The 13,900-nt window shown below is 39.2% G+C and overlaps 1 protein-coding gene across 1 annotated transcript in view; it reads right to left on the bottom strand.

The window, feature by feature from the left end:
• kank3 (KN motif and ankyrin repeat domains 3) overlaps positions 1-134 on the bottom strand; it is a 37,210-nt gene extending 37,076 nt beyond the window's left edge. The window contains exon 1 of the mRNA XM_085133177.1: positions 7-134. The gene's annotated coding sequence lies outside the window, so the exon portion shown is untranslated. The remainder of the gene's footprint in view (positions 1-6) is intronic.
• Positions 135-13,900: the final 13,766 nt, after the last annotated feature.

The following is a 13,900-nucleotide window of genomic DNA, read 5'->3' as shown; positions in this document are numbered from 1 at the left end:
TCTTACCTTGTGGCTGCCCTCCGTCCAGTCACACTGAGGCTTGTCATAACTTCAGGAGAGGTAAGAAAAGTTTGGGAGGAGAAGGAGGGAGGGAAAAAAACCTCCTACCCCCTGACTTCAGCCTTTGGGTCAAGTTACCGAAAAAGTTTAAAATGTGTTTCCGATTTAGAATTTCAAAATAAAACGACCACGTTGCACTGAAGGGGTTTGTTTTATCTCTTGTATACATTTACATCTCTAATCTCGTTTTCTTAAATCACGTTCTATCACAGCTCTTGTGTATACGCTGATGACAGACCTGTCAGCTTCAGTTATCTAATGTTTTGTCTGATATTATAAATACATTTAGAGCACTGAACTTTTAATTTATTTATTGATTCATTCATGCTTTTGTATCGTAAAATTGATTTTCTAAAACATGCATTTTATTATTTTTATTTCGCAGTAGTGATACAGTAATAATACAGTAGGTTTAACATTTGCATGATTTTTAGTAAAGATCATTGTCTGATCAGTAAATAAGTCCAACAAACAGATTTTCTTTCAACACGGCAGAGCATACACAAACATAATTCAAACTCACGACTGCTTATATCATGACTGATGCGTTGCTTTCTACCAGTCTACTTGTGTGTTTGTCGGATGCACAGAGTGATGAGGATTTGGAAAAGCATCATTGGTGTTTATACATATTTCTTGTCTTACAGGGTTTTGTTTTGTTTTTTAACCTATGAAAATCATATTCTGTGAGCATGCTGTGTATCTATTAGTGTGAGTGAATATCAAGGGGGGGGGGGGGGGGGGGTAATGTCAGCTGAAGCTTGAAAACAATTGAAGCGCTGGTTTGTTTATGTTGTAGCAGGTTATCGGCTGCAAATCTTTTAACTGTTCCCAAAGCAGATCTCAGAAAATTAGTGCTCAGGATCCATTCAGGTACTTTTAAAACAATCCACCTGCTAACCTCAGAGCAATTACAACTATGCTTACATTCAAAAGCAGACTTAAAAGTGTATATTTAACTTTTATATATTATTTATAAGAATTTGTAACTTTTTATTTTGCCTTTAATTGCTCTTATGTTTTTATATTTTATGTTGGTTTAACGTCTAATGAAATGTTGCTTTAACTGGCTTTTATTTTGAATGCAGAGGCCTTCTTTTCCGTCATTTCCTGTTTAGCTGCGACGACAGATTATATTTTGACGTAGGTTTCGGAGAGTTTGCCGCTAATTCCATCTTGAAGGAACACTGACAAACAGCTGAATGCTCCAATCAGGAACCCTGTGTGGAGCCCCCAGGGACCGACGACACATAGGCGGGGCTTGTTTGTCAGTTTGGTCAAATGGCGCCAAATCTTGCTTGTAATGATAAATCATTTTTAAATATTTCTTTTGTTTCTTGCACATGTTAAAATTTCTGGTTTTGAGATCAAAGTTTTTCCTTAACTCAAAAAGTTTGGTTGGTAAATTAACAGGAAGAAACCTCCAACAGATGCAGGGTCAAGGAGGGTTGGCCATCTACTGTGACTGGTTAGGGGCTACGGGAGAAAAACAGACAAAAGATACGCTGTGGAAGAGAACCAGAGATGAATAATAACTAATGATTAAGGAGGCCAGTGAAGAAGAAGCACTCAGTGCATCATGGGAAGCTCCTTGCAGCCTGGGCTTATTGCAGGGTAACTATGGGAAGATTCAGGGTCACCTCATCCAACCCTAACTATGAGCTTTGTCAAAAAGGAAAGTTTAAAGCCTAATCTTTAAAGAAGAGAGGGTGTCTGTCTCTTGAGTCCAAACTGGGAGCTGAGAGGTTAAAAATAAAGTTTCTTGAGACGCCTTTGTGGCCGATTTATTCTAGACTGTCTGCCTGAGGGATGAAAAACCATGATTCCAAGAGATTTTCCCACATTTGGTGCTTTGACAGTTGTAGTGAAGGATTAATGACAAATAACAGCGTCACCAACCACAGGGCAGGGGACGCTGTTATTGGTCAAATCTAACTGAACTCCTACTGGGTATTTTGGGTCCTACTTTGAGGTATTTACTCAGAATTTTGAGTTAATAAGTTGAGATTTTGACATGCCTAATTCGAAATTTCAAGATATTAAATCGACAAAACCGTCCAAGGATTGTGTGTCTCTTCCTGGCCTCAAAAAGGGGATGATTGACTTATTATTCGAAAGTACCTTCATAAAGCACTGTAAACTGCATCACCTGCCATCCAACAGCTGAGGGCGCTGTAGTCTTTCCAGTATGAAGGTACTCACAGGGATTCTCTACATAAAACAAACAGGACGCCTGAAAAAAAAGATTCCTAAAGTGGCTGTGACAAAGAAGCTTCCAAATGTTTTATACTGAATTAAAAATTTAAAAGAAACCTTACTGAGCCAAAATATTTGAAATCAAACAAAGAAAGTGTAAAGGGTCATTTCAGTGAAATAAAGAATGAAAAATTTGGCTTTAATACAATAAAAAGACATCAGCCACACACAAAGACATCAGTCTGAATGAGGTGTAACAAAGACTAACTAGGGAGAAGAGCCCTGCACCATACCAAAATGTTAAAATATCTCAAATTGATTGAAAGTTTTGGTTATTTCTCACCATTTTGATCACCGTCAAAGCAAAGACTCTATAAAAAAAAAACTAAAAACTTAAGGATTATCATGTTGCATCATTCTCCTGACATGCTTGTTGAGTTCATCCAGTATTTTGGGGTGTGCACAGCTGCATTTAGCTCTTGTGTATCTTCAGTCGTTTCTAATTCATCGCCTTGCTCCATGTTCATTACTGCAGTGGTCCTCTGGTAGAGCTATGAAGCAAGTTCAACATAAAGAGCATTTGTTTTTGCTGTTTGCTTGAAATTTAACAGCAGGACAGCGTGCAGAACAGAGTCACAACGGGGGTTATAGGAGTATTCATGCATGAGTCAAACATAAACGTGCAATTAGGACTAAGTTTGGGTCCAAACCTAATAGCTCTTTCATGCTGGTAATCAAACTGATGGCCCCAAAGATGAAACTACTGCTGTCAGTGGTTATGGGAGGGTTTAATCTGAGAACTTTTATGGATGACTGGTCTGTCCACAGGGATTTTCTTCCCACAGAAATGACCTCAAATGAACGCTACATTACTCTGTACTTTCAGCTCTCAAATGTGTCTCTGAGGGTTCACGGGTTTTTTAAAAACCTTGTTAATGGTGAATTGTAACCATTGTTAAGCTTACACGGCAATTAATTGTGAAATCTGTTTTTATGGCCTTGAGGCTCAAAGTTTGGGGCTACATTTTTGTTGGAGTCTACTCAACCTGTTTCTTATTTGTGCATCAGCTCAAACAATCAACATATTAAAATTCAAACAATACACTCATTCTCAACCATTTAATATCTTTTTCATATCACACAGAGCTGTTGATTGCTTTCTCAAAAAGTGTAATATAAATTGTTATTACTGGGTTCAACCATTCATCCATCCATTGTTTTAGGTCACTGAGCAGCAGTCTAAGCAATGATACCCAGACCCTCATCTGCTACCTCCTCCAGCTCTTCTGGGGGTGGATGCTGAGGCGTTCCCATATCAGCCAAAAGATATAATGCCCTGGGTTGGCTCCCAGTCGGGCCTGTTCGAAACATCTCACCTTGTCCAGGAGAAATTTGCCCCAGATAGTGTCTTCCAAGACAAATTGGTCCTTGGTGACAGGCCAGACCAAGACCAAGATAGAAGATCAGTGGCCCATATTACCTTGCACAGATCGTTACTAGGGCCCCACCCTGGACCCACGACCAAGCAAAGGGCCTTGGCCCATGAAGCCCAGCTAGGCTCACCCTCCTGTGGACCCAACATCTTGTAAAGGTCCAGTATCATGTGAATCAAGCTGCAGTAAAAGCAGGGCCCTTGGCAAAAATGATAAATGATTGCTAAATCTGAATAATTTTTTATCCCTTTTATTTTTTATGCCCAGCAGTTAACACTAGTTTACCTTTAGTTTATTCTGCCTTCCTTTTCCTCACTCTTTCTCACTTGCTTTCATTTCTTTTTGAAATAAAAGGTGTTTAAATATGCCAGTATTAGAAATTGCCATCCTTCATCCAAATCTATAAACAATAGGGGAACAATGCCACTCCTTCTCTGCTGCTGGGAAGCCAGACTATCCAGCATCTGGTTTGTTTTTGCTGCCATAACAAACCATAAACTATGAGAGAAAAAGGAACATTTGACTTAGTTACAGTTCCCCTCTCCCTCTCCTGAAGCAGTTTCCTTTTTGCTTATAAGCCTGTTTTATGGGGAACTTACACAGTTCACAGTGATGACATGACCATTTCTTCACCTCACACAGTCTTTATGGGATGAGGGTGAGAGAACAGAGCTATAACAATGAAAGAAAAAACTTCTTCTTTTTTTCTTTTTAGGAAGAGCTTTGAAAGTACACACAAGAGTCACAATCATCAAAATCTCAGCTCATGGTTTTCTTATAGAACACATATTGTATCACTTATTACTGACTGACACACAAAAATATGATAAAAATTGTTTAAACAACCTGGAAACAGAGAGAAATGTTTGAGATTATAATGTCAAACTGCCTTTAAATGTGGTTATAATGAAACATGTTATCATTAGTTCTGAGAAGCACATGAGATGTTGAAACCTGGGGAAAGCTGGCAAGATAGTTTGTTTGATTTTGGGTTAGAGGCAAGCAGTTTGTGAACTAGAGTCAAAAACCATCAAAAATAAAAGTAATTAAAACTGTAACAGAGGTGACACATTGTTGAACCTTGGTTTGGATCTGACTGATATAAGATGGAGTGTGAGCTGCTGGACAGGAAGGCTGAAGCAACAATGCTTTCAGGTCAGTGTGACCCAGCAGGGTCGACATGACACTGTGTCAATACATTAATGAGCAACACGACACTGAAAACACTGCAGGCTCTGGACGGGAAGAGCAGTGCAGTTCAAAGTTCATATCTCTGGAGCCAAACTATCCCACCCTGGAGGAACAGATACTTAGAAGTACCAAAGCTGCTGCTTCTGTGATCTTGTTAGAAAGATCTGTGACCTGGTCCACTTCTTAAGAAACACTCATACACATATAACCCTTTCCCCCACTTGGATCAAAACATAAAACTTTTGGTCTCTACAATGAAACAAGGCAAAAACAAACAATGACTTCAAGTGAATATATTCAGTTAAAAAAGAAGTTACACCTTGCCAGTGTTGAACTCCCTTTTGCCTTTAAAACTGCCTTTTCTTTCAAAGCACAGATTCAACAAGCTGCTGGAAAAACTCTCAGAGATTCGGGTTTATATTGACATGATATTTTCCATCACAAAGAAACCAGGAGTGTTAGCTTGGTGGAACCAGCCAGTAGAGGATGGGTACACTGTGGTTATAAAGGGATAGAGATAGTCAGCAACAATACTCGGGCAGGCTGTGGCATTTAAATAATGCTCAGTTGGTACTAAGGGGCTCAAAGTGTGATAAGAAAACAGTACAGTATTACTACAGTATTACTTCACACTACAAGTCTGCACCATTAATACGAGTCAGGATAGATCCATGTTGTTTATGCCAAATATTGACCCTACAGTAGAAATTAAGACTCATCACAACAAACATTTTAAATTTTTCCAATCTTACATGTTACACAAGGTTACATTTTTCCCAACCAGTCATGGCAGATGGCCCCGCCCCTCCCTAAACCTGGTTCTGCAGGAGGTTTCTTCCTGTTAAAAGGGAGTTTTTCCTTCCCACTGTCACCAAAGTGCTCGCTCATAGGGGGTCATATGATGGTTGGGTTTTTTCTGTATGTATTATGTATTATTATTAGGGTCTACCTTACAATATAAAGCTCCTTGAGGCGACTGTTGTTGTGATTAATATAAATATGATATATTTATATATGGTAAGTATAAATAAAATGGAATTGAATTGTTCAGTTTTGGGGAGCCTGTGCAAATTGTAGCCTCAGTTTATTGTTCATAGCTGACAGGGAATGAAGCTGGTGGGCTCTGCAGTAGCCCGTCAGCTTAAATGTTTAATATGTTGTGCATTCAGAGATGCTCTTCTGAGGCACCAGTACATCTCGCCTGGTTGAGCAAGAGGTGTGCTGCGAGACACAATTCCAACCCAGGGCCCTTTGTCTTTCCTCATTCTTCTCCTTAACTGGGCTTTATCAATTGGTTATTTGAGTTACTCTTGCCTTCCTATCTGCAAAGCAGTTTTGGCCACTCTCCTCTCACATCAACATTTTCACCCAGAGAAACCCAGAGCTGTATATTTTTCTCTTTTTCTGACCATTTTCTGTAAACCTGGTTGTATGAGAAAATCCCAGCAAACCAGCAGTTTCTGAATTACTGAAACCAGCCTGTCTGGCACCATAGTCACTTACTTAGTCACTCATTCACTTATTTCTTTGTTGTGTGTGGTCATGACCCACCCAGCTGTAACCTCTGTAAACTGTAGAAATGGTCTGAAATTTATTTCAGTATACCAGTGCATTTTCCTGCTAATGCTTCTGCACGTCTCCTACAGGTTGCTGCTGTTTTTCTTTTTACAGCCACAGTCACAGACGTGCAGGAGTTCGCATGAGGAGATGTTCTGATGGATCGTACAGATGGAGGAAGCTGCAGCAATTTGGAAGCACTGAAAGGTTTTATGGCTTCTTTTTCCTCCAGGTAAGCATGCCTTCTGGTTCAGAAGGTCACCCTCACAGTGACTTGGATCATGCCTAAAAAAGATGGACACACCCTCATCCTCCTAAAAGAAGAGGAGACTGCCATCAGCTAAAGTCAACCTTTTAACCTTTCATTTATTTATTTCATTTATAGATGTGTGGGAGAAAAAAATCTGGAGTTCCATTATGCCCAAGAAAGAGCTTTGATTTAAGTGGGCAAAGTCTCTCTCTTTCCATGTCTCTCTCAAGGTCCTTTTGAAGCGTTTAAGCTGTTCACAGGACATGTGGTAATATATCATAATGTTTTTGTTTTTTGTTTTTGCCACAAATCAAAGGTTTTCTGTTATCACGGATGGCGTCAACACCCAGTTCATCCCACCAGAAACATAGGGCGGTTGCTGGTTGTTTGTGCATTGGCAAGGTTTCACTCAGTGAGTCATTACTTCCAGGAGTGCGATGGTTTGTCTTCAAGAGCAAATGTGCGATGTGCATTAAACACGACAAAGCCAGGAAGTTATCATTCGGATCACTCTGAGCTTTAGCTCCACGCCTGCTCTGTGCAACACCAGAGGAGACTCTCCTGGTAGATTTTCACTGATCTTACTAAAACAGAAGTTCATCAGGAAATTATTTGTAATTTTTGAGTAAAACACCAGAACGATCTGTTCATGGATGATGGCTGAAAAAAAAATGTGGCCACTTCGGGGCAGAGAAACCACCTGTAAGCACAAACCTGAGATCACAGCACGTTCCAATCGTTCCCAACTGAGAAATGATTAAAATGCTGACAAACACTGCAATAAAAACTGCTGCACATTCTGTACCATCAGTGGTACCACTCCTCTCTGCTGTTTCTCTCACTGCCGCATTTCATGGTAACATTGTAGAAACCTTTGTACGCTATTACCGGCCAGGGAGGAAAAACAAAGCTGGAGGCCAAGCAGCAGCGGCTCTTTATCAGAACAATAACCTGTAAAATAATTTCCCTGCTGAGTAGTTAGTTGTACGTACAGGATGGAGGTAGGAGTATACCTGTCTATCAGCTCAGAGTATGCATCAAAGTCCAAGAAAACGCTGGCAGCAAAATGTGTTTTCTTCACTTCAGGTCTCAAGTAGAGTCAGAATGAGGCCACACAGGAAGGAGTCATAAACACATTTGCATTGGTCTCAAGGCCTCTATGCACATAAATGCTCAGAATTTCCAAGAAAAACAAGCTTACAAAATAAATAACTGATGCAGTCTTCTAGTTTAAGTGGCTATAGATTCCTATTTCTACATAATGATTATTTTGTCATTGACCATTTTTCCTTTAAAACTCGATCAGAGAAGAATTGGAATCACAGGACACTTTTATATCAAGAATTACATCATTTTAGCTTCTTGAAGTTTGTTAATCTTCCCTAAAAATGTCAGATTCATTAAATGCCTCACCTGTTGAGGCTCTCTGAGCCACTGGCTTAAGGTGTTGAGGGTGCTCAGGAGGCAGAATGGGTCATCTGCTAATCTGAAGGTTGGTGGTTCAATCACTGGGCATAATGCTGAACCTCAAGTTGCTCTGCAGTGTGTTCAATAGCGTGTGAGTGTGAATCTTGAATCTCAGAATAAAGTGTGTGTGAATGAGGCATGTTATATAAACCAGAGCAGAAAAGTGCCACATAAGAACAAGCCTGTTTAAAAGAATGACTGATTTCTACTTTATTTATAAGTTATTATCTTTCAAATGTTTCAGCATTTCACTGACAAGAAAATTCACATTTAACAGAAAAGGGAACTCCCATAACCAAAAGAGTTTCCGTCACTCTCGGCCTCGTTACGTGTTTTTTTGTTAGGGGTTAATGGGAAGCATTTACAAGAATTATTACATCAAAAATAAATTTTAGTCCAATAATTTAGGAAAATCTCCATCACCCTCTTGCTTTATGAAGATGAGTCATTTAAACTTGCCTCACAACAGATTCCCTCTTTTATTGTGAAAATACACTTTAGCAGCTCTGGATGCTGCAATGGAAAAAAGTCCTGTTCAAACAAGTACTGGAGCTCTCTGATATGATAGTTGTGTTACAAGAACAGCCTGGAGCTCTCCTGAGTCAGTACAAGTCATCTTGATGGGAATATTACTATCCATAGATTTCACAGAAATGCTTCAAACAGTTGGATCGGAAGACAGAAACATCCAAAACTGTGCAGTTTGTGAATATTTGCAGGAAAAGTAGGGAAATTACAGCCTCAACAAAGTCAGGTGAATTAATCCTCTGGTTGGTTGTGACTCCTGGATCAACATTACAAAAAGAAATATTAACAGTTACAAAAACTAGAACAATTAAGGTATTTGAGGTAAACTCATAAATTAACAACAGTTTGTTTCAGGAAACAAACGGTTGTTTCACAGTACTCAGTCACAAAATCAAATTAAAATGATAAAAGTTACTTAATTAAATCAATTTTTTAGCAGTTTTAATGTTAGTGTTTTACTAAATTTATCCATTACTAACATTTCAGTCATTGTTTCTGGATTAGAAACCTAAAAAAGCTTTGCAGGATATCATATTAATCCCATGAAATTTGAATATTCAGACAAAATGCAAACACTCACCAGAGGGCTGATTTTGCCCGTGCCCCTAATCTCTACACATGCGGTAACCAACACTTATTATTTGTTTTCTGTTCATTTTCGCACATGTGAGGGCTTTCCTCCCAGTTTCTGGGTAAAAGGTGAGCTGTGTAAAAACAGCAGCATGGCCTGCCAGGAGCAGTCACGACCAATCAGAGTGCAGAGTAACGGGATGGAGGGTGCAGTGAACCCCTGAATCAGAGCTTAATACCTGGTTAATAACAAAAAAATACCTGCTTCTTTTTATTGAGTGTGAGTATGCTGAAACATGTGCGATCAGTATCAGACTATTAAACAGGGTGGAGAACTCAAACTTGTGGGTTTTAGTAATCTGGCAACCACATATCAGAGTGGAAAGTCCCACAGAGTTTTGGTAAAGGGGATCTTTTTAATGGGAATGTGGTCCTATCGCTTACAGAAGAACAACAAGCATACTGTGCACCACACCCACAGCAGAATACTTTAGTGATGAAATTCAAATGAAAACAGCCTAAGATGCATTTGTTTTAGGTGAAAGGGTGTAACTGCTACACCAAACAATGACTGAAGTGTGCTTCGTGTCAATTATTCATGTTTTTCACAAACTTATAAAACATTCACTTCCCCACTGAGTCTCATTAAGCCTTAAATGAGTCATTAGGAGAAGGTGGGCCGTGGCCTGTGCTGATTAATGACATTTTCAGACTGACTGAAAACTCGTGGAAATGATGCTAAATGAAGCTTAGACAAATGTTTGATAAAGAACATCTGTCCCTCATTCCTTTTGTTTCTCCGTCACTTCTCCTGCCCACGTTTTTTTAAGCTCAGTGCTTTAAACCACTTATTTTTCTCCACTGTGCCACTTCCTCCTCCTCTTGGATGTCCAGTGACTTTCAAAATTTCCATCAGCTATTCCAAAACAACCGTCACCAGCACCACCAGCATATGGACTACACACATGGTCCTATTCTGTGTTTTACCTTCATCTGATGTGACCTTTCCCCCCTCTTGTCATTTTAGTGTTTACTGGTTTGAACCGCTGAATGCAACGCAGGTCGAGACACAGCATTGTGCGATTTTCCTTTCTTATAAATACAAACTGGGAGTCAAAACAACATATCAAAGAACATTTTCAGATCGTATCTGTGATCTCATCCACAATTATGCAAAAGTAACATCTGCACAGGGAAGTTTGTTTAGGTTGGAAGCAGAAATGAAGATAAGTCACAGACATGTTGTTTTGCACACAGATGCAGGTTTTTCCTTGCAACACAATGCCAACAAATCCTGGATGCAAATGTCTAAAGAAGATATTTGCTTTTACACCAGGACAAGGATCCAAGTGAACTTCAAAATCTGCATGAAAACAAGCAGAAGCTTTTGAAGAGGTGCCTGGAAACCAGTGGGGGGGGGGATCTTAAATATCCTGAAAGGGGTAAAAATTAAGTACTACTTTTATAGTTCAAGGAATAAAAACTAATCATAATACTATTTTATTTAAAAACATCTGTTTGCTTTAACTTAAAAAATAAAGTAATGGTTCCAGTAAAGTGTAAAACTTCTCTCTTGTCCCTTCCTACGAGTGTGGATGCTTGGAAAGTGTTTAAATTTACACATTGATGCTTTTACACAGAGTTAGGAAAACTGGGTAATAGTCAAAGTGCTACTTTACTCTGCTTGGGCATTTACAGCAGCCATAAAATTCAATTAACATACTCACATCAACACGAAAAGTCAGCATGTTTTTGCAGTCAACACAAATCTAACCTCTGACTTACATGTCTTTGGCTCTGCTCCTCTGTTTGATCAGAGGGAGGACGCCCTGAGGAAACGGTGCGGCTTTCTGGGTTAAAGTGCATTCAGAAAGTGTAAAAGAAAAAAAGAAAAAACACCACCAGTCCCAAAGTGAGTCGTAAAGCAGGGATGCTGCGAGCGTGTGGAAACTAGGTAAAAGGTCAGTGTGAAGAAAGTCAGCGAATGGAGCAGCAGCCTTGCAATTGTGAAAAACAGCTGTTTTTAATGAATCCCACATGACATCAACACATGAAGCTGTGCACGAGCTGCGTACGAGCTGTGCGCGAGCATTACCTTTCACCCACTTTTCTACTCTGCCAAAAGTTGACATGAAAAACAGGAGCCAGGCTAACATGAAGGCTCTCTAAATGAATCAATAATATAATGAAAATAAGCAAAAAGTGAAATCAGACTTGATTTTTATGATGGAGATTTATCTTCTTCAGAAACAAATCGACGTTTTAATAAAGAGAGGGGCATGTGAATAGACTGTTCTTGTACGTCTCGGTTTAACGGCATTATCTACGTCTCCTCATCTGCCACTCTGTCCTATGGTGTACCTCAAGGTTCTGGTTTGGGGCCCGTACTGTTTGAATTGTATTTATTATCTTCTGCACCTTTCATATCATCGTTAAGTGGATGATATCTAATTGTAAATGTCTTTTCCAAATATATCTATCCTTAAGAACTGGATGGCTGCTAATTATCTTTTACTTTACACTGGGAAACTGACTGGTCCAACTCATTGTTGAACTATTGTAATTCACTGTATCTTGGCCTCAGGATTTCATCGTTGGATCGGTTACAAAATCCAGCTGCAAAGGTACCTACCAAGTCCTCCAAGTGGTCTCAGGTGACACCTAATTTGTTGCCTTTGCGCTGGCTCCCCATAAAGTTCAGACTTCACTTTAAGATCTTGGTGATCACTGTTTAAATGTCTGCAGACTCCTATGAAAATGCAGGTAACTGCTGCCTTCTCACAGAAACCTGTATACGTTTTGTATTATTTGTATAGGCTTGGCTTTAACTAGTGGATATTAATGTTGGCATCGGTTTAACTCCCTGCGTATATATCAAATTTCAAGCTATTTCGGTAAAGTAAATTCATTGTGTAGGTCAGCATCAAGGTAAGGATAATAAAGCTGGGGGGACTTCTGGTTACAGCCAAATAAGAAAGACCTCTTAACACATTTGACATGAAAATGGAAGAAACAGACCATATCCCAGGAGTGGAGGAGAATACCTTGAAATCTCTGAGCTTCATGGAATGATGGCAGCCATAGCACAATATGATAAAGAAAATAAAGGACTGGGTTTACCAAGCTGCAAATGGACGGCGCTTATTTAGCCTTCTTGTCTCATCTTTATGCCACTTACCCGACACCTGACCTGGGATTAAGACCCTTGTAATTGGCCACCACGACCAGATTCCTTTAAAGTCTGAAAGCTTCCTTTCAGAGTTCTATGACTAACACTTTGCTGAGGTTAGTTGTTCGAGAATTTCCTTGTTTGTTTCCTGATAATTACTAAACAAGATCATGCTGTGCCTCTGCCTGTTTTTAGAGGGTTGGGTTCAGAGTCCCGGCTCTTCCTCTGGGTCTCCCGCTGTGCGTGTCTGGGCTCAAACAGAGCTCAGGGGGAATATTATGGGAATAGTTCATGCCCGCTAGAGGCTGATGCAACATACCAGACGTGTAGCAACATCCTCACCTTTCACACACTAACCCACTGGTGCCTGAGGACACCGTCTCCCTGCGATCCCCCGCTCTGGAAACTCATGCACTGTACATGTGCAGATCAGACGGGACATGCTGCGTGGCTGTAATCTGCACAGTTACCGTGCCCTCGTGGGTAATAAACAAAGGAAGGAGGTTTCAGGGCTTTTTTTAGACAACAGAAGCTGTTTTGACTTCCTACAAGTTTGAGATTTTAAAACGGCAGATTAACAGAGCCTGATGTTTGTGTTTTTTTGTAATCAGACAGACAGCGCTATCCAACCCTGTGATGATGGAGGTCCTTTCAAAGATAGACACAGTAAATTACACATCATGTAACACTTTTATCTTTACACAGCATTGATTTTTATAGGGGTGTCGTCATATAAAAGCCTAAAAAGAAATACGCAGGGAGGCGATTACACTCTAGATTTGAACTTTGCCACAGTACCAAATTAAATACATGACGAAAGTGAAGTGTGCTATATTTAGTAATGATTGTAGCATTAAAATGTAAGATTTAAACCAAATATCTGTGCTAAACTTACAAGCTCATAAACATGATGCAATCATTTTTAATTAAATAGAAGTGAAATATTAAAAGTCAAAGGTTTATTTATTTAAATTATTATTCATTAAGGAAAAAATTTTGGTATAAACTGAATTTAATTTCACCAGAGTCCATTAAATTTAACATTTTACGTTCTACTTATGTAAATTAAAAAAAAAAAAATTACATCAAATTCCAGCATTTTTTACATAAATATGTTTTTGAGTCTAGATTGTGATTGTCCTTCAAAACAAATAACCCGGTAACTTTGACCCAAAGTAGTCTGTGATCAGCAGTGTGCTGTGTTTCACCTCATCATTTCTTGGTCACAATAATTTCTAGAACTCACACTCAAGCTCAGATCAATAAAACCTACAAATCAAAAATAAATAACAAATCAAAGTCAAAATGTTTACAAGAATTTCATTTTATTTTGAAAAATCTAACTTGAGAAGTAGTGATACTATATGTGTAATTACAGTTTTTATTATGAATTTGACATGAAAGGAACACAACATGAGGCTCAAATCGAGGTGCAGCCTTTGAACTGCATTTCAAAGCGAGTCATCCCCATAATCTCCC

The sequence above is a fragment of the Neolamprologus multifasciatus genome, chromosome 15, assembly GCF_963576455.1.
Source record: "Neolamprologus multifasciatus chromosome 15, fNeoMul1.2, whole genome shotgun sequence".
In the NCBI taxonomy this organism is placed as follows: domain Eukaryota; kingdom Metazoa; phylum Chordata; class Actinopteri; order Cichliformes; family Cichlidae; genus Neolamprologus; species Neolamprologus multifasciatus.
Note: the sequence above shows the minus strand (reverse complement) of the source record. Positions and strands in the feature narration are given on the sequence as shown.